This window comes from Canis lupus, chromosome 9, assembly GCF_003254725.2.
Source record: "Canis lupus dingo isolate Sandy chromosome 9, ASM325472v2, whole genome shotgun sequence".
NCBI classification, from domain to species: Eukaryota; Metazoa; Chordata; class Mammalia; order Carnivora; family Canidae; genus Canis; species Canis lupus.
Window position 1 is genome coordinate 60,373,108 of NC_064251.1, and position 23,242 is coordinate 60,396,349.

A 23,242-nucleotide genomic window follows, 5' to 3' on the forward strand; every position below is an offset into this window, starting at 1 on the left:
TTTATTTATTTGAGAGAGTGAGTATGTGAGAGGGAGAGGGAATCGAAGCAGACTCTGCACTGAGCACAGAGCCTGACATGGGACTCATCTCATAACCATGAGATCATGACCTGAACCAAAACTGAGTCAGATGCTTATCTGACTGAGTCACCCAGATGCCCCCATGCCTTAATACTTTTGACATTCATCATCTAATTTAGTTCTTGTGACAACTATGTAAATTATAGGCAACAGCACTGTGCTTCAGAGTGATAGTGACTGACCATTGTTGACTGGCTGCTTGGAGAGAGTAAGGCTTGAACACAGGATACCCGCCCCCATTACCACCCGCTGCCTGCTCCCCCGCCCCCCGACCACCAGAGTCCCTGGTTTTTCCCACTCTGCTCTCCCAGATAGTTTTCTCCCAATTTTAATAGTTCATGGAGCTAACTTTTGGGTGATGGGAATCCTTTGAAAATCTGCTGAAAGCTCCATAAGCTATCTCCAAAAAAGTGTTTTTGGAAGTCCTTATAAAGTTTTATAGGGTTTTCACAGAACCCCTTCTGTGCTTTCTGGATCCTAGGATAAAAATACATGTTCAAGATTTCTTCTTTACGCACAGAGTTATTTTTTTCCAATTATCAAGAACCACTCAAGTGCTATATTCTCTCCTATTTCACTGGGATGCTAATTCGACACTACCTATCATGGATCCTTGCATATGGGTAAGAGGGAAAAGCCTGAGGCTCTTCTTTATACTCTCTTCACTTAACTTCTGGTCTCTTCATTCATTTTTTTTTTCATTCGTTCCTGCTCTGTGCTGGTCCTGGGGATTTAGCTATGAATAAAACTCTATACCTGTCCTCAAGGGCTTCATGGTCTAGTGCACTTCAGAAATAGTCATGCTTGGAATGGCTAACGTTTGTTCAAATGATGTGGAGAGGCAGTATGGAGGAATGGAAGAATCTGGATTAAGTTATTAAATATTCTAGGCCATTGTGTAGTGTTGATGATACTTATATCATTTCTAAATGAGAGCTTTTCTTGGTTAAAAAACAAAAAAAAAGACTCTTCCCAGAAATTTAATACCTAAGTCTTCAGAAGAATGCCTGTTGGAGACTAAGCCTTTAATAATGTTTAACTATTATTAGCAATTAAAACTTATTAAAAATATTTTATTTATTCATGAGAGAAGGAGAGAGAGAGGCAAGGACATAGGCAGAGGGAGAAGCAGGCTCCATGCAGGGAGCTCGATGTGGGACTTGATCCTGGGACTCCAGGATCACGCCCTGAGCCAAAGGCAGACACTTAATCGCTGAGCCACTCAGGTGTCCCGCAATTAAAACTTTTTATTCAAAAAATATTTGAGGGTGAGTCTCAGTACTGTCAATCAGGACCTGTTAATGGAGATGAGCAAATGAAGAAATGTCCTAGCGCAACACAAACCTTAATATTTAAGATCTGCTTTTGCTAATATCCAGCAAGATTTTACCACAAATGGGTTTAAATAGTGAGTAGAAGTTATATTTGGCTGTGTAGTTTTTCTTACTTGCTCAAAGCTGCACTTGGTTTACTTTTGTCATTTGCTGTTTACCTGTAGGCATCCAGTTTTTAAGTAGCCCCCTAGGTATTTCCTTACAAAGAAAACCATCTCAAGATTTCCATGGCATAATTTGTGACAGGATTAAGTTATGCCACCTTTGAAGTCAGTCACAGCCTGAGAGCACAAGAAGTTGTTTACAAAGGAGCCCATCGATTCTCCCTCTTTCTCTAGAAGCATCCGAGCAGTTAGACTCGCACAGTCTGTTTGGCACAGTGGCCGCTCTCAGCTGGCCCGGGGCCTCCTGCTGCTGGGCAGAGAGAGGATGCGCCAGAGCTCTGCTTGTGGCTGAGCAGAGCCCTCCTGCAGGTCTGCTTGCTTCACTGGGGCCTTGCAACTCTGGACCACAGCCTGCTGGTTTCGTGGCAATATCTTTTCCTTAATATTTTCCATCTGGCCATCAATGACCTATAAAGACAGACACAGACCAGGATTTGAATTATGAGAAGTATGATGCTAAAATGCTTCCAAATCACACCCTAGAACCTGTAGTCATGGACGGCTGCCTTTGCATACTGGAGAAAAGGAAACTTTTCTCAGGTTGGTTTGCAAAGCATTCAGTCACATCAAAGATCAGAGCCATTCAGCTTTTAAGTGTCTTAAAAGGCTTTGTAAAATTCTGTCTCTGAATGTCACTGAATTTTAGCATTTAACTCACAATTTTGCACTAATGTTAAAACTTTTTGAGTAAAAATATGAGGGTCATAAGCGAGTTTCATATACAGCTTCTAAATTGCTAGCTATATCCCAAGCTTTAACAACTAGTGAGGCTTGGGGCAATATTGGTTATCATTGCACCCTGAATGGTATTACAGTTGCAGGGGGTGTACTGTAAATTTAGAACTCATTGAAAATGAGATTTCAGAAGTAAGTGCTGCCTTTGAGTTTCTCTTTGCTGAGAACTTTCCTGAAGATGCATTTGTTAATGGCTTTTGAGCTGGATTGGAATAGTCCACAATAAAGCCAGTTTCATGTTTTTGAGCCATTAGAAGCCAATTTAGAAATTAGTGAGAAATAGAACACAAGTGCACATTTTTCACAATTTTGTATCTGGTATCAAAACACTAAGGGATTATTGGTATTTTTTACAGCTTGATTCTATTAGGAATTGCTCATCGTTAGTCGTTTTATTCTTAGGACCTCCTGTAGACCCGCAAAGGTTGAATTGCTCATCCTGGTGTTCAGAGAGGTTATGATCCGGGTCTGTGGCCAAGCCTTGAAGGAAAGGCTGAGGAGGCCTGGCCAGGCATTTTGATGCTCAGACCTCAAGTCCATGCTGCCACCTCCTGTCTGCATCCTAGCGTTCATTTTAAATCAACCCGGCTCTTCCTCTGAAGTTTGCTCAATGAATATTTTTGCCATTTTGTGCTCCTCTGTCTTCTCTTCACTTTCTCTCTTCTTCTCCCCTCTCTTCCCCCTCACTCCAGGTGGTTAACTCTCAGTGCCAAAGTTGAAGACAGATTTGGCCTGCAGCCAGCATTGAGAACGCAGTGTTTATTTTTCAGTACCACCAAAGAATGAAATTCATACTAAAGTCTTAAAGGAAAGTTTAGGTATGTGTGGTTTTAGGAGTTGATTAGATGCTCCACATGTGTGACCTGGACCCTCCCTCTCTTCAGTCTCCTCTGATGAGTGGTGCTGGTTTTATATTGTGGCTCTCAGTTTCCAGCTCTAGGGGTTAGGATGAGAAATGCAGGTTAATTGGCCCGCTCAAATGACTTTAAAAATGGGAGTGAGTACCAACTGCTGAGACTACAAAGGTTAGACTAGTTCAGAGCCTTTGAGAAGAATAAGGAAGGAAGGAAAATTTAGAGTTTTTTTTTAACAATCAGAGCAGCAAGCAAAGATTGTACCAGAATATGGTTAGTGTTAGTTATAGTCCGTTCCTTTGTTCAGTAAACATTGGTTTCGTAAACATTTACTGTGTTCCATATGAGGTGGGCAATGCAGAGATGAGATGTTCTTGTGGGAGAAAGTGACCAAGCCAGCAGTTTCAAATATGGTAAGTGTGTGAAAGAGGAAAGCCCTGGAGGATGTAGGAAGTATGATGAGACTGACCAGGCAAGTGAGAGCGTTAACCCAGGGAGCTGGGGAGCTGAAGTGTAGAAATGGGAAATAGGGCATTTCATTACAAGCAGATTGAATCACACAGGCAGAGGCCCAACAGCAGGGAAGTATGGTGCTTCTGCAAGGTGGCAAGGCCTTCACTGTGCCCAAAGCCGAGTGCCTCTGGTGGTTAGAGCCCGAGAGCAAGGACTTCACATGCCATGTTGCTTTTGGACTTGAACCTGAAGTCAGTGAAGAGTGGCCTGGAGAATCTTAAGTAACCGAGTGTGGAGGAGCTGGTGCAGGTCCTAAGCCTCTCCTGACCTGTGTTGGGGCAGAGGAGGAGTTGAGGTGGGTGGATAGTGAGTGAGCAAGCAAGCTTATAATCTAAGGCAAGAGAAGTCTTATAATTGAAAAGTCCTGTTTTTTTAAATACTTGATTTCCTAGCATTTTGTTTTTTAAATGCTCACGGGATGTTTGTTGAATGAATGAATGCCATTTCTTTTGAGCAAAGATGGCTGATTTGGTCTTCTATTTTGCTTAAAAATCTCATTTTTTTTTTTTTTTTTTTTGTGAGATAGCCCACACATATACTGAGTGGCAACAGAAAACCAGTCTTGGATTTTGAAACTTGCCAATGATAAACAAGAGCCAGTTGTAAATAACCATGGATCAAACCATTAAAAAAAAAAAAAAAGGTAGTTCTGCTGAGTCTGAAAATAGTTTGAATGTATTTTGAATAGCCCTGATAGTTAGAAAGGTGAACATTTGTACTAGTTGATGGGCCTAGTAAAAAGACTGTATTTTGCTGAATGAAAGGATCGGACGGGCAATTCTTCTGATCTTTTTTGCTAGACCGCACTGGGTCCTGTACTTTGATGACATTTGAAGTTGCAGGCCCATTAATGAGAACACTTTAGCTGGTCTCAGACCAATCTTTCTTCTTCTTCCCTTTACCTTTGTTCATTTGGGGCCCCCCTTTGGCTCCTCAGCATGAGCAGAGCTTCTTCCATTAAAGAATAAGAGAATTTTCCCTTGGAGCTCAGGCCATCTGAGACAGCTGCCTCCTCTCTCTCCCCAAGCCCGTCTTGTTTTCTGTTTTCTTTAAGACTTAGCTGAGGGTTGGGGTGAAGAAAACCTTTTTTCCTCTTTTGCCAATCCATTACATTGCTCTTGGGGACCTTCTTCTATTTGAATACATAGTGATTTTGAGCTACATTTTGATGTAGAAGGTATAGTCTTTAAAGAAAAGTTCACATATTTAATTGATGAACATGGCATGGAGAGAACAGAGTAATTGAGTATATTGTCCATTTTCAGGATGGAAATTAAATTAGAGCCAGCCTTTAATTAAGAGCTGTGGTAGTTACTGAGGCAGTGCAGTGCAGCGCAATAACAAAGGGAAAGCTCTGAGTCCATGGACTTGAGTTCAAGTGTAGATTTCCTCATTGGCCAGATTTGTGACTTTGGGCAGATATTTAACTGGGCTTCATTTTCCTTCTCTTTAAAACAGGAATTAATAACACCAGCAGAACCTCCATTGTTATAAGGATAAAGGTCAAATAAAATAATAGATTTTGAGTACCAGCTCTATTTTTGCTCTCTGGAGGGCAATTGGCATCATGATTGTCATCCACAGCAGTGGCCAGCATAGTGCCCTGTAGAAAGAATGGACTGAGGAGTTGGGACAGGGTGTCCACCGTAACCTGAAGCCACATTCTAGCAGTGTGTGTGATACTGAGCAGGGTATTGGCTTCTCAGAGCCTTAGCTTATACAGTGAGGCCTGTGATTCCTACCTTACAGGGCTTGAAAACTAAGATGGTGAAGGCAGAGCACTAGTGTAGACCTTGGCAAGTCATGGGTACCCCGAATGTTGGCCTTTGTTGATGTCATCTGGGCTCTCCTTTGAAAATATATTTTTTTTCAAAGTCCCTAGTTTTCATTCAGTTTGCCCTCAAATTTTGATTGCTCTTAATGTGGCTGCAACAAAAGAATGCCCAGAAAATAATCGTTCCAGTGCTCCTCTGGACCTGGAATATATAAGGAATCAAATGCAAACATATAATCCTCGATATAAATCTTTGTAGGAGACTCTTGTTTCAACTGCCTTGAGAAATTGCACTGAGTATGGAAAGGATGTCAGAACTTTAGCCAGAGCTGCAACTATAATCACATTATTTTGCTGCTGCTCAGTGGAGCTAAGAAAGCTTAAGAGTATTACCATCTGGGCAAAGCCAACCAATGGTGAACTGTGAACTGCTTACCAACTTCACAGAAACTCTTGCTACCTCATTCATTAATTAGGCCTTTATGGCACACCTTCTCTTGGTTGCCTGGCAACCATAATAGCAGTCATTAAATTCTGTCATTTTGTATTAACCCTTTGGCCCTGGGTGGATTGGGAGCCCCCACCTTAACACTAATGCATTTTACATTAGTACATCTACCTGGGAAATCCCATTCCCTTGACACATAAGCTGTAAAGAGCAAATAGCCAGAGTCCAAAAACAGAAAAATTTCCTTTTTTCCTTCACATTAGTGTATGTGCTTTTAAGGCTTTACAAAATGTATCTGTCAGGATGGAGGCCATTTCCCAATTTGCTGACAGACAGACATAACATACACCCAGCAAGATGAAAAGACTGCTAGTTTCCCAGAAAACAGGAGCTGATGGTGACTTCTGTGGGCTTATGGAGGAAGGAGCCTGTGTGAAAACCAGATGGGAGAGCTGTTAAGAGTTGTATGTTTCCAAAATTGCCTTTGTAGCTGCTTTACAAAAATTTGGACCGTGCATGCTGGAGGGATAGGGGCCATTCCAACAACACACTGCTTGGCATCTCAGAAATGGATTAGAAATGGTAGGGAATAAACTAAGTACGCTGGCAAAAGCTGTGAGGAAAAGGAGTGGCCAGAAGGCAACCTCCAGGAGCCCATCAAGGGCTTCTGCAATGCTCTGTCCACTATTACTCAAAATTCCATAAATGGAAACAAGCTGTGAAAGTCCTAAATTAAAAGAGGGTTTAGGAATTAAAAATGCTATATTCTCTTTTCTTGAATGGACTAAAATGATTTGGGACATGTGCCGTGTAAGTAAAATAAAATAATTCAATTTCAAAGGAATATTTATTTTTCTCTTAGCGAAAGGAAATTAGGTTTCGGTATTAGTATAACCTAGATTCAAATTCCCACTCCACCCAGTAGCTGTGTGATTTTGCACAGCTGGCTTGCTTTCTTTTTGAACTCCCTTCCCTTATCTGTAAAGTGGGGATAATCCTTTTCCTCTTACAGGATTGTTGGAGGGGTTAAATGAGTGACACTGCATCTATCTCTGGTCAGCATTTGGCCCACGATATGTGATATGTACCCCATGCAGTTTTTTCAACAAACAAGTATTGGGATTACAATAGCAAGCATGACACTCTGCATTGCTCAGGAAATTTACAGCCACACTTGGTATTGGATCCCCCTTTGTTCCTCAGTTTGCCACTAAGGCCCAGAAAAGGTATTACCTGCCAAGGTAATTTGGCCAGATCTCAGAGTAGTATCTGGGCCACCTGACTAATCTGGTGGCTTCTCAATTAATTTTGTGAAAAGTAAAAAGTGAAGTGTCCTTCATTCACTCACCAACTCAAAGTTCTTTTCTTGAGACTTAAAAACTCAATCACGCATTTGTGGTTTTTACCATGGCAGTAGGGCGGCTCTAGCTCAAAATCATCTGTGTAGTTTATTGAGAAGTTCTCATAAAAATGTATTCAGAGGCCTTCATCCCACCAAGAATGTATGCGATACTAAGAGCATCTGGGGTTTTAAGTGGCTACTGTTTGTTAACAAAGCAGGAACTTCCCTGAAGGAGTTTTGCAAGTTGGGAGAACTCACAAAGGCAATTAATTTTGTTCTTTGGAGCAGGGCCTCCACTGCATGCGTTTGCACTTCATGCAAGCTTAAATTATAACCCAGGAGCCAGTTGTACCATGATCCGATTTGATATTTAGTTTTGATTTTATTAGTAGTTGTCTTTAATAGATGTCTTGTCATGTAGATTTCCTGATTATTAGTAATTTAAATTGACTCTGAGAATGAAAGGAAACCACAGGCAAGAAACTGATGGGCTGTGACCATAGTGGTCCTCAGCTCTCACAGCAGCTGTGATGCCTAAACCCCCACCCCCAAACACACACACACACACACACACACACACACACACACACCCTCTTCAAGGCTTTGAACAGTCTTTTGGCTAATGCGGAAAATGAGAGCTTAATACGGTTGCTATATGGGAACCTGTAAAAGCAAATGGGCATCGTAAGTGTTCTTTCCTCTTTGAAGGTAAGTGTTGTCCATGGGTCCCCTCTCTACTTGATCAGATCTAATTTGACCCAGGAGTAGTGATCTGGGAGGATGCTAACTGAAAAACCATGATTGCAGGAGAAGTAATTTCCCTTGTTCTTATGCAGTGCCTTTCTACCACTCTCTGGAATTGCTCACACAGTGTCTTTGTGAAGGGAATAGATGAGCATTTGCTGTTCTCTGCTGTGCTTTAGGTAGTGGCCAAATTCACATATCTCCTCAGAGAAGCTGTTCCCTAGAGTGATCCAGGGCAGTTCAAGTCATGCTCTCCAGGAGCAGGTTCTTGTGGGCTTTACGATCCAGTGCCTCAGCACTGATTTCCCCAAACTCCAGTCCTATAGTACCAGACCCTAGAATCTGGTACTTTAGGTCTGATTTAGCTTAGTTTAAATCCAGAGATTTGAAAACCAACTCTAGGTCATTTGCTAAATAATTCTACTTACTCATTAATCAATTGTGTATTAAATACCTACGTATTCAGGCATTTATGTGAAGAAAGGAGAGAAGGAAGCTCTTTGGGTGGGTGAATGAATGAATGAATGAATTGTACTTTTGGTCTTCAGGTAGGTCCCAGTCCCTTAGAGGATGATTTGACCAAGGGAATTTTTATTCAAGTTTTAAAACCTCATGCTGATGGGATGTGCTCCCATCCCAGGGTCTCTAAGCCACAGAATAAGTTATTGCGACAATTTTGTATTCTCATTTCTCTTGCTAATCCAGAAAAATTAAATTGTGAACAAAATATATTTTAGAAGTGAGTGAAAAATTTTTTTAAGAAGTCAGTGAAATCTGTTGCTGAGAAATGTTTGTTCCTGGCAACCAACCTGAAGAGAGAGAGAGAGAGAGGGAATCCATTTTCAATTTATCTGTCCCCCTGCCCCCAGCCCAGTTTTCACCATTTTTATAGTTGTGGTAACATAGAGGCATGTGGCAGTAAATGAGGTTGTGTTGCTTTTCTCATGCCACAGCACTCATGGCGCTCTCTCCAAGAAAGACTGGCTCTGAGAGGTTTTGTCCCTCCGATCTGGTGGTAGACAAGGTGGCCTGGAGGAAGCCACCTGCACAGCCTCCCACACTGCTGAGGCTGATGTCTGTGATTGAAGCAGCCTCAGCTAAAATTCAAGAGGACACCAGTCCCAGCCCACCAGGATGACTTTTTTTGGAGTGTTCGAGGGTGAGCACTGATTACCACCACCCAGGCTGATCCAGCTAGATGTCCTTCTCCAGCAGATAATCATGCCACTACTTTGTCTTTTCTTTCCTTGATCAATTTTAACATGCCTTTAGGCAAAAGTGCTTCTGATTATACACATTAGATTTAAAGTAATTTCAGAAGTAAACTCCAGTTTCTAGATAGCTTTTGTGTGCAAGCCATTCGTCTAGCTTTAAAGAGGGACATCATTTGGATTTATTTTTAACCTCCTCTCCCTGTATGAAAAAGTAGAATGGCAAAGTCCTATCTTAGAGTCAAATCTCAGCTAATCTTTTATGAACTGTATATCCCTGGACAAAATAGTTCATTTCCAACCGTCAGTTCAGAGATAACAAATTAATTAATTAATTAATTAATTAACAAATTAATGTCCTCTCATTGTTGCTAGAATTAAATATAATGTATATATGAATTATTAGTAGATTGTGATTCTTTAGGAGAATCCAGGCTTTTCATGTTTTCACTCTTTCTCTTTAGTTTAAAATTTATTCATTGTATTTACTGCAATTTGTGGGAAAATTGTATAGCGTGAAATGCTATAATATGGAGTTTGTGCAAAGCTATGATGAAAAGCCCGAAGTCCCATCGCCCTACGCCTATGAACAGTTGCTGTGAAGAAATGGAAATGTTATTCTGAATTGACCTAAACCAGTGGTCCTGTGCTCTAATCTCTGATTCCCAGATGATAACAGATGTCTCTTAAGTGATTCCAGGTGTTCTGAACATAGTGAAATCTCTTATCTGCCACCTCCACTGTTACTCCTTAGAGTTCTTTTATATTGCCTCTTTAATAGTATTTGAAGGATCGGGGTTCCTTGACAGCTGTTGGAACTCTAACTCCCTACTTGAAGGGACTCTGCTTTTAGGCCTCAGGTGATCTCCAGACTTTCATGCTGTACTGTTTGATTCGAGCCCACATGCCAAATAGTTTTAATATGTTCTCCTTTTTTATTAAACAGATTTTGTCATGTCCAGGAGATTTCCTGCCGGTAGCAGCTCTAACTTTTTCTCACCATCAAGGCATTCCCTGCCCCTTGTTAACTCTCGGCCAGGGATTTTCTGCATACTTCTGTTCACAGTATTCCCGTTGGCATCCTATAGGCTAGGAAATCTTCTCTGACCACCTTCAGAATTCAGTACTCCCTCTTCCATAATTTAGAGTGTTTTATGCATACTTGTAGGTTCAGGCCTTTCAAAGCCCACATTTAACTTTAGGGGAAGTTATCATGTGTTAAATCTGAGCTTCACTTCTATAGCAGGAGTTGAGGTATTTCGGTAGAATATTCTGTCAAATGTGATGGAGATTCAGAAGGCAGAGTGATGTAGTTGCAGAGCTGGGCTTGATGTCTAAGTTCAGCTCTACATTTTAACAGCTTTTTGACCTTGGGCTGGTGCTTTGCCTCCTGAGTCTTCTCACATTAGGCTGTATTGGTTTTATTTTTATTCTCTCTTAAACCCAGTTAAAAGAAGAAAAGTGGAAGTATTGGCCTAACATGGAGGAGACGTAGACATTCCCTGTTTCAGCAGAAGGGGAGGAGGAAGAGATGGGCATACATTTGTGTGTATGTCCAATGTCTGGCCATGTAGCCATGGCGGTAGTAATGGCTGATATTTTGGCATGCTTACTCTGTGTCATGCACCATTCAAAATATATTATTTGACTTTCATACAATCCTCTGAGGTTGGTGTTATTTTATCCCCAATTTAGAAATGAATAAATAGAAGCACAAAAAGGTTAAGTAACTTACCCAAAGGGAAAGGTGAGAATAAGGACATAGGTGATCTGGTGCCAGAGCCCAGCCATCCAGTGGTGTTTAATAAATATTTATTGAATGAATGTGTTTTTGGAAAGTTGGGGCAATTTCTGTCTGTTGGCTTCTGTTTTCTTGATGAAGTAGGTGGTGAGATCAGACACTGAGTAAAGAAGAACGTGTGTGGAGATGAGATGTTTGAACAGAGAATGGAGAAGATGTAAAATAGTTAAGTAGGCTGACTGGTGAAAACAGACTTGCTGGATGGTGTTGAAGGCTTAGTTGATGCTGTAAACTCTATAAATGTAGAATTTTTAGAGATACAAAATGTTTGTGGGGATGTTTTCCCCCAGCCATGCTTATCAGCCTAAATATAGGCACAGAGGAGGTAAATAGCTTTGTTCATTCAGGTGTTTTCCATACATTCATGATGAAAGGGAAAGAAACATGGGCCTTTCCTGATGGACCACAGAGCTAAGCTAGATAAAGGCAGCAGTGAAGAACAAAGGGTCTAAAACTCGGGGAGGTATGGTTATCGTGGGAGCTGTGAGATGAGCAAACACCAAGGATGGGAAACTAGTTTCAAAATGGGGATTCTTAATTAGCGATTTCAGAGGCAGGGCAGGTTTGGCAGTGGCAAGGTCAAGGGAAGACTTAAAAAAGGAGAAGGTGGGGGATCCCTGGGTGGCTCAGCAGTTTGGCGGCTGCCTTTGGCCCAGGGCGCGATCCTGGAGTCCCGGGATCGAGTCCCGCGTCGGGCTCTCGGCATGGAGCCTGCTTCTCCCTCCTCCTGTGTCTCTGCCTCTCTCTCTCTCTCTCTCTCTCTCTCTCTCTATATATATATATATATATATATCTCATGAATAAATAAATAAATAAATCTTTTAAAAAAAAAAAGAAAGAGGGATCCCTGGGTGGCGCAGCGGTTTGGCGCCTGCCTTTAGCCCAGGGCGCGATCCTGGAGACCCGGGATCGAATCCCACGTCGGGCTCCCGGTGCATGGGGCCTGCTTCTCCCTCTGCCTGTGTCTCTGCCTCTCTCTCTCTCTCTCTGTGACTATCATAAATAAATAAAAATTAAAAAAAAAATTAAAAAAAAAAAAGAAAGAAAGGAGAAGGTGGCTGAGGTACAGTAAAGATGATGGTTGGAAAGATGACCCGTCATTGAAGCCTCTGAAAAGCCTGGGTAGTAGTTAACGGCCCCTTGGCAAATGTGCACTTCTGCTTTTAGGTAGAATTTCACAGTAGCTGTGGAGTCATTAATTTATACATAAACATTGATATGTATTTGTTTATTCCTTTTTGTGTAAACCTTCTCAGGTACACATTACTCATCCAAGTGGATGGGGAAGGGGGAAATGAATTGAAACAATTTTTACCAAGTTTTTTGTTACATATAATTTTTAAGGGGGTATGAGGTATCTTTAACAACATTTAAAAATTATCACAATTTTTTAAAAGTGCAAACCAAATTTATATGATGTTTGTTTGTTTGTTTGTTTATTTATTATTTATTTATTTATTTATTTATTTATTTATTTATTTTTAAAGATAATCCACCTTTATATGATTCAATAGGGCAGCTGCACTTGGGGGTTATCTTCCTCTGGCTGATGAGGTGACCAGAAACGATTCCCTGAAGGGATAGTTTTGTTGAACTCAGCCTTGCAAATTTGGCATTCTAACTCTGATAGTGACTTCCCAGTTGTTTGTTGTCTGTAACTGAACAAAAGGCCCTCAAAACTCATAATACATGTGCCGTGGTACAGAATTTGGTTGGTGGTATAAAAAACAGAACAAAACAAATAAAAAACTCTTGCATCAAAATGCTCTATAATTACTTTATCTTCGTTTTTATAATTTTATTTTATTTTATTTTTTATAATTTTAAATACATCCTTTTTAATTAGCAAAAATAAATGTTTATGAATCTGAGTATTATTTACCTAGCTAGATAAGGAACTTGGAAGTGCTTTGGTAGCTCATAAGTACGTCAGAAGTTTGGGTATCAGCATGGTTTGATGAAAAGAGCATTAATCTGAAATCAGAAAGACCTGAGTTTAAAACTTGTTCTACTAAGTGCTACCAATTCTTCATCTGTAGCAGTAATTTTTGGCAGGCACATAGTAGTTGCTGAACAAATGTCAATTTTTCCTTTTGAAGACCCCTTTCCCCTCTCTTCCAGTTAATTTTAGATCATTGGTTGAGGAAACCTTGGTTTTTCAAGTTCATTAGAATTCTAAGTGGAAAGTTTTATCATACTTTTTCCAGCTTTCATGGATGTGGCCAAGGTTTAAGAAAAACCTTAGGTACGGTCTCATAATGTAGATATATATGGCAGCGTTGGCCCCTGCAGAGGTTGGCATATATGGGTGGATAATAGCTATTGTTGAGCCAGCCATGTATCAAGGCGGTAGTAAGCCTTGATACCAGAGAAGGTGGATATTTGCAGAACATTTAACAGAATATGAGGAAGTGCCCAGGGGAGGGGTGCATGGAATAAGAGACCTCCAACATTTGTTCTCTGAGGTCAAGTTCAGAAGTTAGCAAAGCAAAATTGGTGCCAGGCCAAGCATAGAGACTCAAGGGAAATCACTTTGGGAAGAATAAGGCAGGGAAGGCTTTAGAACAGAGTTGATCTCAATGTGCGTCAGTTCTTTTTTTTTTTTTTTTTTTTTTTTTAAGATTTTATTTAATTATTCATGAGAGACACAGAGAGAGGCAGAGACATAGGCAGAGGGAGAAGCAGGCTCCATGCAGGGAGCCCGATGTGGGACTCGATCCCGGGACTCCAGGATCATGCCCTGGACTGAAGGCAGGCGCTAAACCGCTGAGCAACCTGGGCTGCCCGTGAGTCAGTTCTTGATCATTACAACAATTCCATCCAAAAGGCATTGAGAACAAAGAACATACTTTCTCACCTGGAAACTGGGGCACAGGTGCTCAGAGAAGGGGCCACAGGCAGGGTTGGGAAAGAGAAGTCCTTGGAGTTAAGGAGACCTCATACAGAAGGCCACTGAGCTGACAGGAGACTTGTCTACTCCACTTAGGCCTCCCCTCTTGATAGGGTTACATAATGCTTGGCATCTCCACTTTTAGACAGAGAACAGACCTAACCATTTTCCATCCCGCTGGGCTGTGGAGCGACAGATCTTGATATGCTGACCAGCTGCCTCAAGGTTGATTCCAGAGGAACAGTAGGGAACTTACTGATAGCCAAAAGGGGCTGAGGCAGAAGTAGTTATCCCAAAACTGTAAATGAAATTCAAGTCATATGTTTAACCCAGAGTCACCTATTTATTATGTAATACCTGAAAATAAAGTGTCAAAACCAATGACATCACAAAGAAATCAAGTGATTATTTCTTAAGAGATTAGAATCCAGTGAAAAACAAAATTCAGTTTTAGGAATGTTAAAAGAGTTGGAAAGCAGAAAGCTCTAGGAGTTTTGTTTTAATTTTACTCCCAATTATATAATCAATACATACTCATTGCTCATCCTACTCCCCTACCAGATTGAAGGCGATATAAAGAAAATAGGAGAAGGGGCAGCTTGAGTGGTTCGGTCAGTTGAGCATCCAATACTTGGTTTCAGCTCAAGTTCAGGTCTTGGGGTCATGGGATTAAGCCCAGTGCGGGGTTCCATCCTGAATATGGTGTCTGCTTGTGAGTCTCTCTCTCTCTCTCCCCCTTTCCTTCTGCCCCTCCCCTTGCTCGTGTGTGTGCACTCTCTCTGTTTAAATAAATAAAAATATTTTTTTTAAAAAAGAAAATAGGAGAAGAAAGAAACCCATACAACCCTACCATCTGCAGTAATTATGACATAATATTTTAGTGCTTTTCATATACTTATATTTTATATATGATTATTTAAAATTTATTTTTTCAGTCTTGAATATATTTAGGCTCTAACATAAATGTATAACACATTAAAATTGAAGAAAATGACCAGGGAACTTAGGTGTCCAAAATACTATGCAAGCAATGTATCAACATTTTCTTTGTAAATAGTTAATATATAAATATGGCATTAAAACAATATAGGTATAATGTAAAGGTACAGCTAACCATCCTTCAATTCCAGTTTTATCCAGAATATCACTTTTATGCATAAATAGTTATTACATATGTTATTTGATACATAGGAAATAATATACAAAAGGTGTGATTAAGTGAATATTTGAGAATCCACTGCCTTACTTAAGAAAATGACCAGTAACATTAAAACTATTCTTGTTGGATACATTGACTGTTTCCAGTTGTTTTTCACTTGTTCCTTGTTTTGTTGTAACAAACACCACTGTTTTGAATAATCAGAAGAGAAATTCTGTAAGCTGCTACTACTACAACCTCTGACCCCCCTGCAAGTTTGTCCATATATTCTACTTTTTCTCCTGTTGTCATGGAGGTACTGCCCAGATTCTTAGCAAAAGGAAAACCTTGCATCTGAACACTAGATTCCATCTTCTCTCACCGACTGAGATGTGATTCCATCAAGTTTCCCCTTTCTGTTCTGGATGATCCTCTCTGTCTCTCTCCCCACCCCCCTTCATTGTACAAGCATGTAGCTATTTTTCCCATCTTAGAGGGGGAAGTGGGAAATCACTATCAAAACCATGCTTTGATACCTTTTATCGAGTGATCTCCAGGGAACCCTCCTTTGCTGATTCTTGTATGGTCCCCAAATCTTTTTTTTTTTTAAGACTTATTATTTATTCATGAGAGACACACACAGAGAGGCAGAGACATAGGCAGAGGGAGAAGTAGGCTCTTTGCAGGAGCCTGATGCGGGACTCAGTCCCGGATCCCGGGATTACGACCTGAGCCAAAGGCAGCTGCCCAACTGCTGAGCCACCCAGGCGTCTCTCCCCCAAGTCTTTTAATGGTTGTGTGCCCCAGGACACAGTCCTTGGACAGACTGACTTTACTCCTTTAAATATATTTAATCCCTCGATTATATCTAGTGTCCTGTGATGGCTATAAGTACCATGTGACTACTCTTAAAATTAAACATCAATTTCAAGCCTGGACTTTTCCTCTGAAGTCCAGCCATCTACAGCTTTGCTTGACTGTCTGATAGGCAGTTTTATATAACATATCCAAAATTAAGCTCCTGATTTTCTCAGTCTTTCCCATTTCAGTTAATAGTAATGCCATCTTTCTGTGTGATCATGTGAGAAACCTGAGCTGTCCTTGACTTCTTTCTTTGGCTCACACATTCTGTATCCAATCCACTGGCAAATTCAGCTTTCGCTTATATTCAGGTATATCTACGATGTCATCACTTCTCTCCACTTTACTGCTACCACCCTGGCCCAAGCTACAATCATTTCTTGCTGGATTACTACAACTGGTTTCTTGGTTTTCAGTCTTAACCTCTTAGATGCAACTTTTCTCAAACAGCATTCCTCATCTGATCCCAGAATGCAGAAAAGGATTTAAATCACTATTTTCTCAATTCTCTCAATGAGAGAACATAAATAGTATCATTCTTGTTAATGGAAGAGTAGTTAATCCTTTACCTACAAAGGAATACTTAAGGCACTAAGTACTGCCGCGCCCCCTCCGTTTTTTATTGAGATATAAATGACATATGACATTGTATCAAGGTATACAGTGTAATGATTTGATATATGCATGTATTGTAAAATGATTACCGCAGTGCATTAAGGCTTAATTCTTTCCTTAGAACTTTGGGAATAGAATGACAGTGTCTGTAATTAGCACAGCATCTAGAGGGGTTTAAAAAAAAAGTTGTCAGAGCAGACCACTTGTTGCCCCAAGGCGTCAGAGTTTCCTTTTGGAGGAAGAGTCTTCACAATACAAAGCCCAAGGTGATATGGCCCTCTATTTACCTCTCCTTATTTCATTTCCATTACTTTTCATTTCACTCCCTCTGCTCCAACCATTCTGGCCCCTGTGTTGTTTCATCTGATGGTTGATGTTCTTCCAGATAGTGACATGATTTGCTCTTACCTCTTTTTCACATCTTTATTCAAATGTCACCTTCTTATTTGTGACATTTCTTATAATTCTTAGGCCTTCTCTGACCCCTCTATTTAAAATCACATCTTCATATACCTCCTTCCTTGATTTGTTTCATGCTATTTCAGTTATCTTTTTCTCATCCTTCCATTTGCTCTCATTATCCTAGGAAATTTGATTTCCCTGTTATCACTTCCTTCTTTTTGTGCTTTTTTATTCAATATTTAACATTCATATATTCATCACCTAGATTTTAAAATTAGCATTTTACTATACTTGCTCTACCACATGTCTATCCATCCATCAATATATCTTCTTTATGCATTTCAAAGTAAGTTGCAGACAGTAGTACCCTTCACCTCTAAACCCTTCTGTTTATGTATTATTAACTAGCATTCAGTATTTACTTATTCTCCCCCCCGCCCTTCCTAGAGAAAAATTATGTCAATGAAATGTATAGATTTTAGGTAAACTGTTTGGTGAGTTTAGACAAATGCATACACCTTTGTTGTCCAAGCACTTATCAAAATGTGGAACATGATCATTACTCTAGAAAGGTCCCTCATGGTCTTTCACAGTCAAACCCGGTGCCTGTTCCTCAAAGGAAGATTTTCTTCCATAGGAGAATTTTCCCTGTTCTAGAAGTTCATATAGATGAAATCCTATGTGCTCTTCTGCCTAAGGCTTCTTTGACTCAGCGTGATGTTTTTGAGATTGATGGATGTTGTTGCTTTATCAACAGTTCTTTGCTTGCTGTTGTTGAATATTTGTCCATTGTACGATTATATCAGAGTTTGTTTTTTCTCCTGTTGATGGGAGAACTGGACAACTCCACTGTTTGGCTATTACGAACAAAGTTGCTGCAAACATTCTTCTACAAGTCTTTCTATGATCACGTATTTTCATTTCCCTTGGGAAATATAGAAGCGTTGGGTCACAGGATGGTTGTATATTTAGTTTTATAAGAAATTGCCAAGACTTTTCTCAAAGTGATTGTACCACTTTGCACTGCCACCGACAATGTATGAATGAGAGTTCCAGTTCTGCATCTGTACAAGTATTTCGTGTTGTCAATCTCTTTATTTTTAGTCATTCTGGTGGGTGTATCTCATTGTGGTTTTAATATGCATTTCCCTGGTGACCAGTATGCACTTAGTATGTTTATTGGCACATGAAAAAAGTAGTTAAATCTTTGGCTTTTTCTTTACTGAGTTGTAGGATTTCCTTACATATTTTAATACTGATCCTTTGCCAGATATATATATTTGCAAATACTTTCTCCCAGTCTAGAGCTTGCGTATGCATTTTCTTAGTAGTCTCTTTTGACAAGCAGGTTTTTTACGTTGATGAAGTTTATTAATGTTTTCCCTTTCTGGTTTATATTTTCTTTGCTCTAAGAAACTTCTGTTTACCCCCAAGTCACAGTAGTATGTTTTCTCTTATGTTCTCATCTAGAAACTTTATGATTTTAATTCTTGCATTTAAATCTGTAGTGGTAAAACCCTGCCATCTTTGTCTATGCACTCTTGCCTCCTTGCCCCTCCACTCTAAGGACTTGGTTTTATTTGTGATTAAAGAGGCTATGTCAGCTAGGAAAATCAGTCAATCAGTCAATCAACCTGTGGTCCATCTTATATTGTTTTTTGTACCTGGAATGAGGTGGGGAGTTCAGGGTTTAATTTTTTTCTTCTCGTATGTTTATCCAGTCTTTCAACATCATTTGTTGTGAAGACTATTTTCAGTGTTGGATTGCTTCAGTGACTTACAGTGATTGTATAAGTGTGAGTCTTTTCTGTGCCATTGTTAGATTTATCTTTATGCCATACTGTTTTGAGTATAGTAGCTTTGGAGTGAATATTGAACATGGGTATAGTATGGATGTTCCAGATGTGGTCTTTTTCTAGATGGCTTTGTATTTGCGTTTCCATGTATATTTTAGAATCGGCTTGCCAGTTTCTACAAAAACATCTGATTGGAATTGTATTGAATCGATAGCTCAATTGAGAGAGAAGATGACATAACCATATTGAATCTTTTAATCTATGAACATGGCATATCTCTCCATTTATGTTTTTCATTTCTCTCAGCGGTATTTTTTGCTTTTCAGTTTAAAGGTCTTCCATGTCTTTTGTTACATTTATTCTTAAGTATGGCATTTTATTTATAATGCTATAAACAAAATTGCTTGTTTATTTTATTTATTTGCCAATTGTTTGCTATATAAATATATATGTATAAATACACACAGTTTTTTTTTTTGTATGTTGACACTATATCCTGTGACCTTGTTAATTTCAGTTATTAGCTGTTAGAGTACTTTATTAGATTCTCTAGATAATGTAAACAGTTATGTCCTCCGCATATGGAGACAGTTTTACTTCTTCGTTTTGGATTTTTATGCCTTTTATGTCCCCTATTTTTATCCCCCCCATGGGTGGGACCTCCAGTGCCATGTAGAATGTTGAACACAAGTGGTGAGAACAAATAGCTCTGTCTTGTTCTAAGTGTTTTACTATAAAGTATAATAAGAACTGTAGGTTTTCTCAGAGATAGCCTTGAAGACATTTTCTTCTATTCTTCATTAACTGAGAGTATTTATCTTGGGTGGGTGTTGAATTTTATTGTTTATTCTACATCTATTGCTATGAACATCTGGTTTTCTCCCATATTCTTTTAAAATGGTAAATTGGGTGGGGGCAGGGGCAAGATGGCAGACTAGTAGGGTCCCCAAGTCACCTCTCCCCACCAACTTATCTAGATAACTTTCAAATGATCCTGAAAACCTACAAATTTGACTTAAGATTAAAGAGAACAGCTGGAGTGCTACAGAGAGAAGAGTTTGTGCTTCTAACAAGAACTCGTTTTTAGCCACTCTGCACTGAGCAAAATGACTAGAAAGAAGAACTCACCACAAAAGAATCAGAAACAGTACTTTCTGCCACAGAGTTACAGAATTTGGATTACAATTCGATGTCTGAAAGCCAATTCAGAAGCACAATTATAAAGCTACTGGTAGCTCTGGAAAACAGCAGAAAGGATCAGGAGACTTCATGACTGCAGAATTTAGATCTAATCAGGTTGAAATTAAAAATCAATTAAATGAGATGCAATCCAAACTGGAGGTCCTAATGATGAGGATTAATGAGGTAGAAGAAAGACTGAGTGACATAGAAGACAAGTTGATGGCAAGGAAGGAAGCTGTGGAAAAAAAAGAAAAACAATGAAAAGAACATGAGGAAAGGTTAAGGGAAACAAATGACAGCCTCAGAAGGAAAAATCCAAGTTTAATTGGAGTTCCAGAGGGCACTGAGAGGGACAGAGGACCAGAAAGCATATTTGAACAAATCATAGCTGAGAACTTCCCTAATTTGGGAGGGAAACAGGCATGCAGATCCAGAAGATAGAGACGTTCCCCTGTAAAATCAATAAAAACCATTCAACACCTCAACATTTATTTTATTTTTTTTAAATATTTTATTTATTTATTCATGAGAGACAGAGAGAGAGAGAGAGAGAGAGAGAGAGAGAGGCAGAGACACAGGCAGAGGGAGAAGCAGGCTCCATGCAGGGAGCCCGATGTGGGACTCGATCCCGGGTCTCCAGGATCATGCCTGGGCCCAAGGCAGGCGCTAAACCACTGAGCCATCCAGGGATTCCCAACACCTCAACATTTAATAGTGAAACTTACACATTCCAAAGATAAAGAGAAAATCCTTAAAGCAGCAAGAGACAAGAGATCCCTAACTTATATGGGGAGAAATACTAGATTAACAGCAGACCTCTCCACAGAGACCTGGCAGGCCAGAAAGCACTGGCAGGATATATTCAGGGTCCTAAATGAGAAGAAAATGCAGCCAAGAATACTCTATCCAGCAAGGCTCTCATTCAGAATAGAAGGAGAGATAAAGAGCTTCCAAGATAGGCAGGAACTGAAAGAATATGTGACCACCAAACCAGCTCTGCATGAAATATTAAGGGGGACCCTGTAAAAGAAAGAGGATGCCCAAAGAAATAATCCACAAAAACAGGGACTGAATAGGTACTATGATGACACTAAAATTCATATCTTCCAATAGTAACTCTGAACGTGAATGGGCTTAATGATCCCATCAAAAAATGCAGGGTTTCAGACTGGATAAAAAAGCAAGACCCATCTATTTGCTGTCTACAAGAGACTCATTTTAGACCTAAGGACACCTACAGCCTGAAAATGAAAGGTTGGAGAACCATTTACCATTCAAATGGTCCTCAAAAGAAAGCAGGTGTAGCCATCCTTATATCAGATAAATTAAACTTTATCCCAAAGACTGTAGTAAGAGCTGAAGACAGACACTAGATCATACTTAAAGGATCTATCCAACAAGAGGACCTAACAATCATGAATATTTTTGCCCCTAATGTGGGAGCTGCCAAGTATATCAATCAGTTAATAACCAAAGTAAAGACATACTTAGATAATAATACACTAATACTGGGAGACTTCAACACAGCACTTTCTGCAAATGACAGATATTATAAGCACAACATCTCCAAAGAAACAAGAGCTTTAAGTGATACACTGGACCAGATGGATTTCACAGATATTTACAGAGCGTTACATCCAAACGCAACTGAATACACATTCTTCTCAAGTACATGTGGAACTGTCTCCAGAAGAGACCACATACTGGGTCACAAATCAGGTCTCAACTGATACCAAAAGATTCGGATTGTCTCCTGCATATTTTCAGTCCATAATGCTTTGAAACTTGAACTCAATCACAAGAAGAAATTTGGAAGAAACCCAAACATGTGGAGGTTAAAGAGCATCTTGCCTTTTGAAAGGTTGAACCAGGAAATTAGAGAAGAATTAAAAAAGATTCATGGAAACTAATGAGAACAAAGATACAACCGTTCAAAATCTTTGGGATACAGCAAAAGCAGATCTGAGAGGGAAGCACATTGCAATACAAGCATCCCTCAAAAGATTGGAAAAAACTCAAATACATAAGCACCTAAAGGAACTGGAGAGAAAACAACAAATAAAACCTACACCAAGCAGAAAAAGAGATTTAATAAAGATTCAAGCAGAACTCAATGAGGTAAGACCAGAAGAACTGTAGAACAGATCAACAAAACCAGGAGTTGGTTCTTTGAAAGAATTAATAAGATAGAGAAACCATTAGCCAGCCTTAATTAAAAACAAAAGAGAAAAGACTCTAATTAATAAAATCATGAGTGTAAAAGGAGAGATCACAACCAATACCAAGGAAATACAAACAATTTTAAAAACATATTATGAGCAGCCATAAGCCAATAAATTAGGCAAACTAGAAGAAATGGACACATTTCTGGAAAACCACAAACTACCAAAACTAGAACAGGAAGAAATAGAAAAATCTGAACAGGCCAATAACCAGGGAAGAAATTGAAGCAGTCATCCAAAACCTCCCAAGACACAAAAGTCCAGGGCCAGATGGCTTCCCAGGGGAATTCTATCAAACGTTTAAAGAAGAAACAATACTTATTTTACTAAAGCTGTTCCAAAAGATAGAAAGGGATGGAGTACTTCCAAACTCGTTTTATGAGGCCAGCATCACCTTAATTTCAAAACCAGAAAAGACCCCACCAAAAAGGAGAATTATAGACCAATATCCCTGATGAACATGGATGCAAAAATTCTCAACAAGATACTAGCCAACAGGATCCAACAGTACATTAAGAAGATTATTCACCATGACCAAGTGGGATTTATCCCCGGGATGCAAGGCTGGTTCAACACTCGTAAAGCAATCAGTGTGATAGATCATATCAACATGAGCAAAAACAAGAACCATATGATCCTCTCAACAGATGCAGAGAAAGCATTTGATAAAATACAGCATCCATTCCTGATCAAAACTCTTCAGAGTGTAGAAATGGAGAGAACATTCCTCAGCATCTTAAAAGCCATCTACAAAAAGCCCACAGCAAATATCATTCTCAATGGGGAAATATTGGGAGCCTTTCCCCTAAGATCAGGAACAAGACAGGGATGTCCACTCTCACCACTGCTATTCAACATAGTACTAGAAGTCCTAGCCTCAGCAGTCAGACAACAGAAAGAAATAAAAGGCATTCAGATTGGTAGAGGAGAAGTCAAACTCCCTCTTCGCAGATGACATGATACTGTACATAAAAAACCCAAAAGACTCCACCCCCAAGATTGCTAGAACTCATACAGCAATTCGGCAGTGTGGCAGGATACAAAATCAATGCCCAGAAATCAGTGGCATTTCTATATACTAACAATGAGACTGAAGAAAGAGAAGTTAAGGAGTCAATCCCCTTTACAATTGTAC

The 23,242-nt window shown here is 39.7% G+C and overlaps 1 protein-coding gene and 1 long non-coding RNA gene across 20 annotated transcripts in view; one reads left to right on the plus strand and one right to left on the minus strand.

The window, feature by feature from the left end:
* Positions 1-23,242, plus strand: part of DENND1A (DENN domain containing 1A) — a 539,854-nt gene that overhangs the window by 218,605 nt on the left and 298,007 nt on the right. The window lies entirely within an intron of this gene.
* Positions 1,309-22,294, minus strand: LOC112677176 (uncharacterized). 2 transcript variants are annotated; one of them, XR_003146863.3, is made up of 3 exons: positions 13,859-22,294; positions 10,936-11,101; positions 1,309-1,987 (listed from the first exon to the last, which is right to left on the minus strand). It is a non-coding gene; the product is annotated as an uncharacterized LOC112677176 (long non-coding RNA). The 2 variants fall into 2 exon arrangements; XR_003146864.3 differs by lacking the exon at positions 1,309-1,987 and adding an exon at positions 2,006-6,331.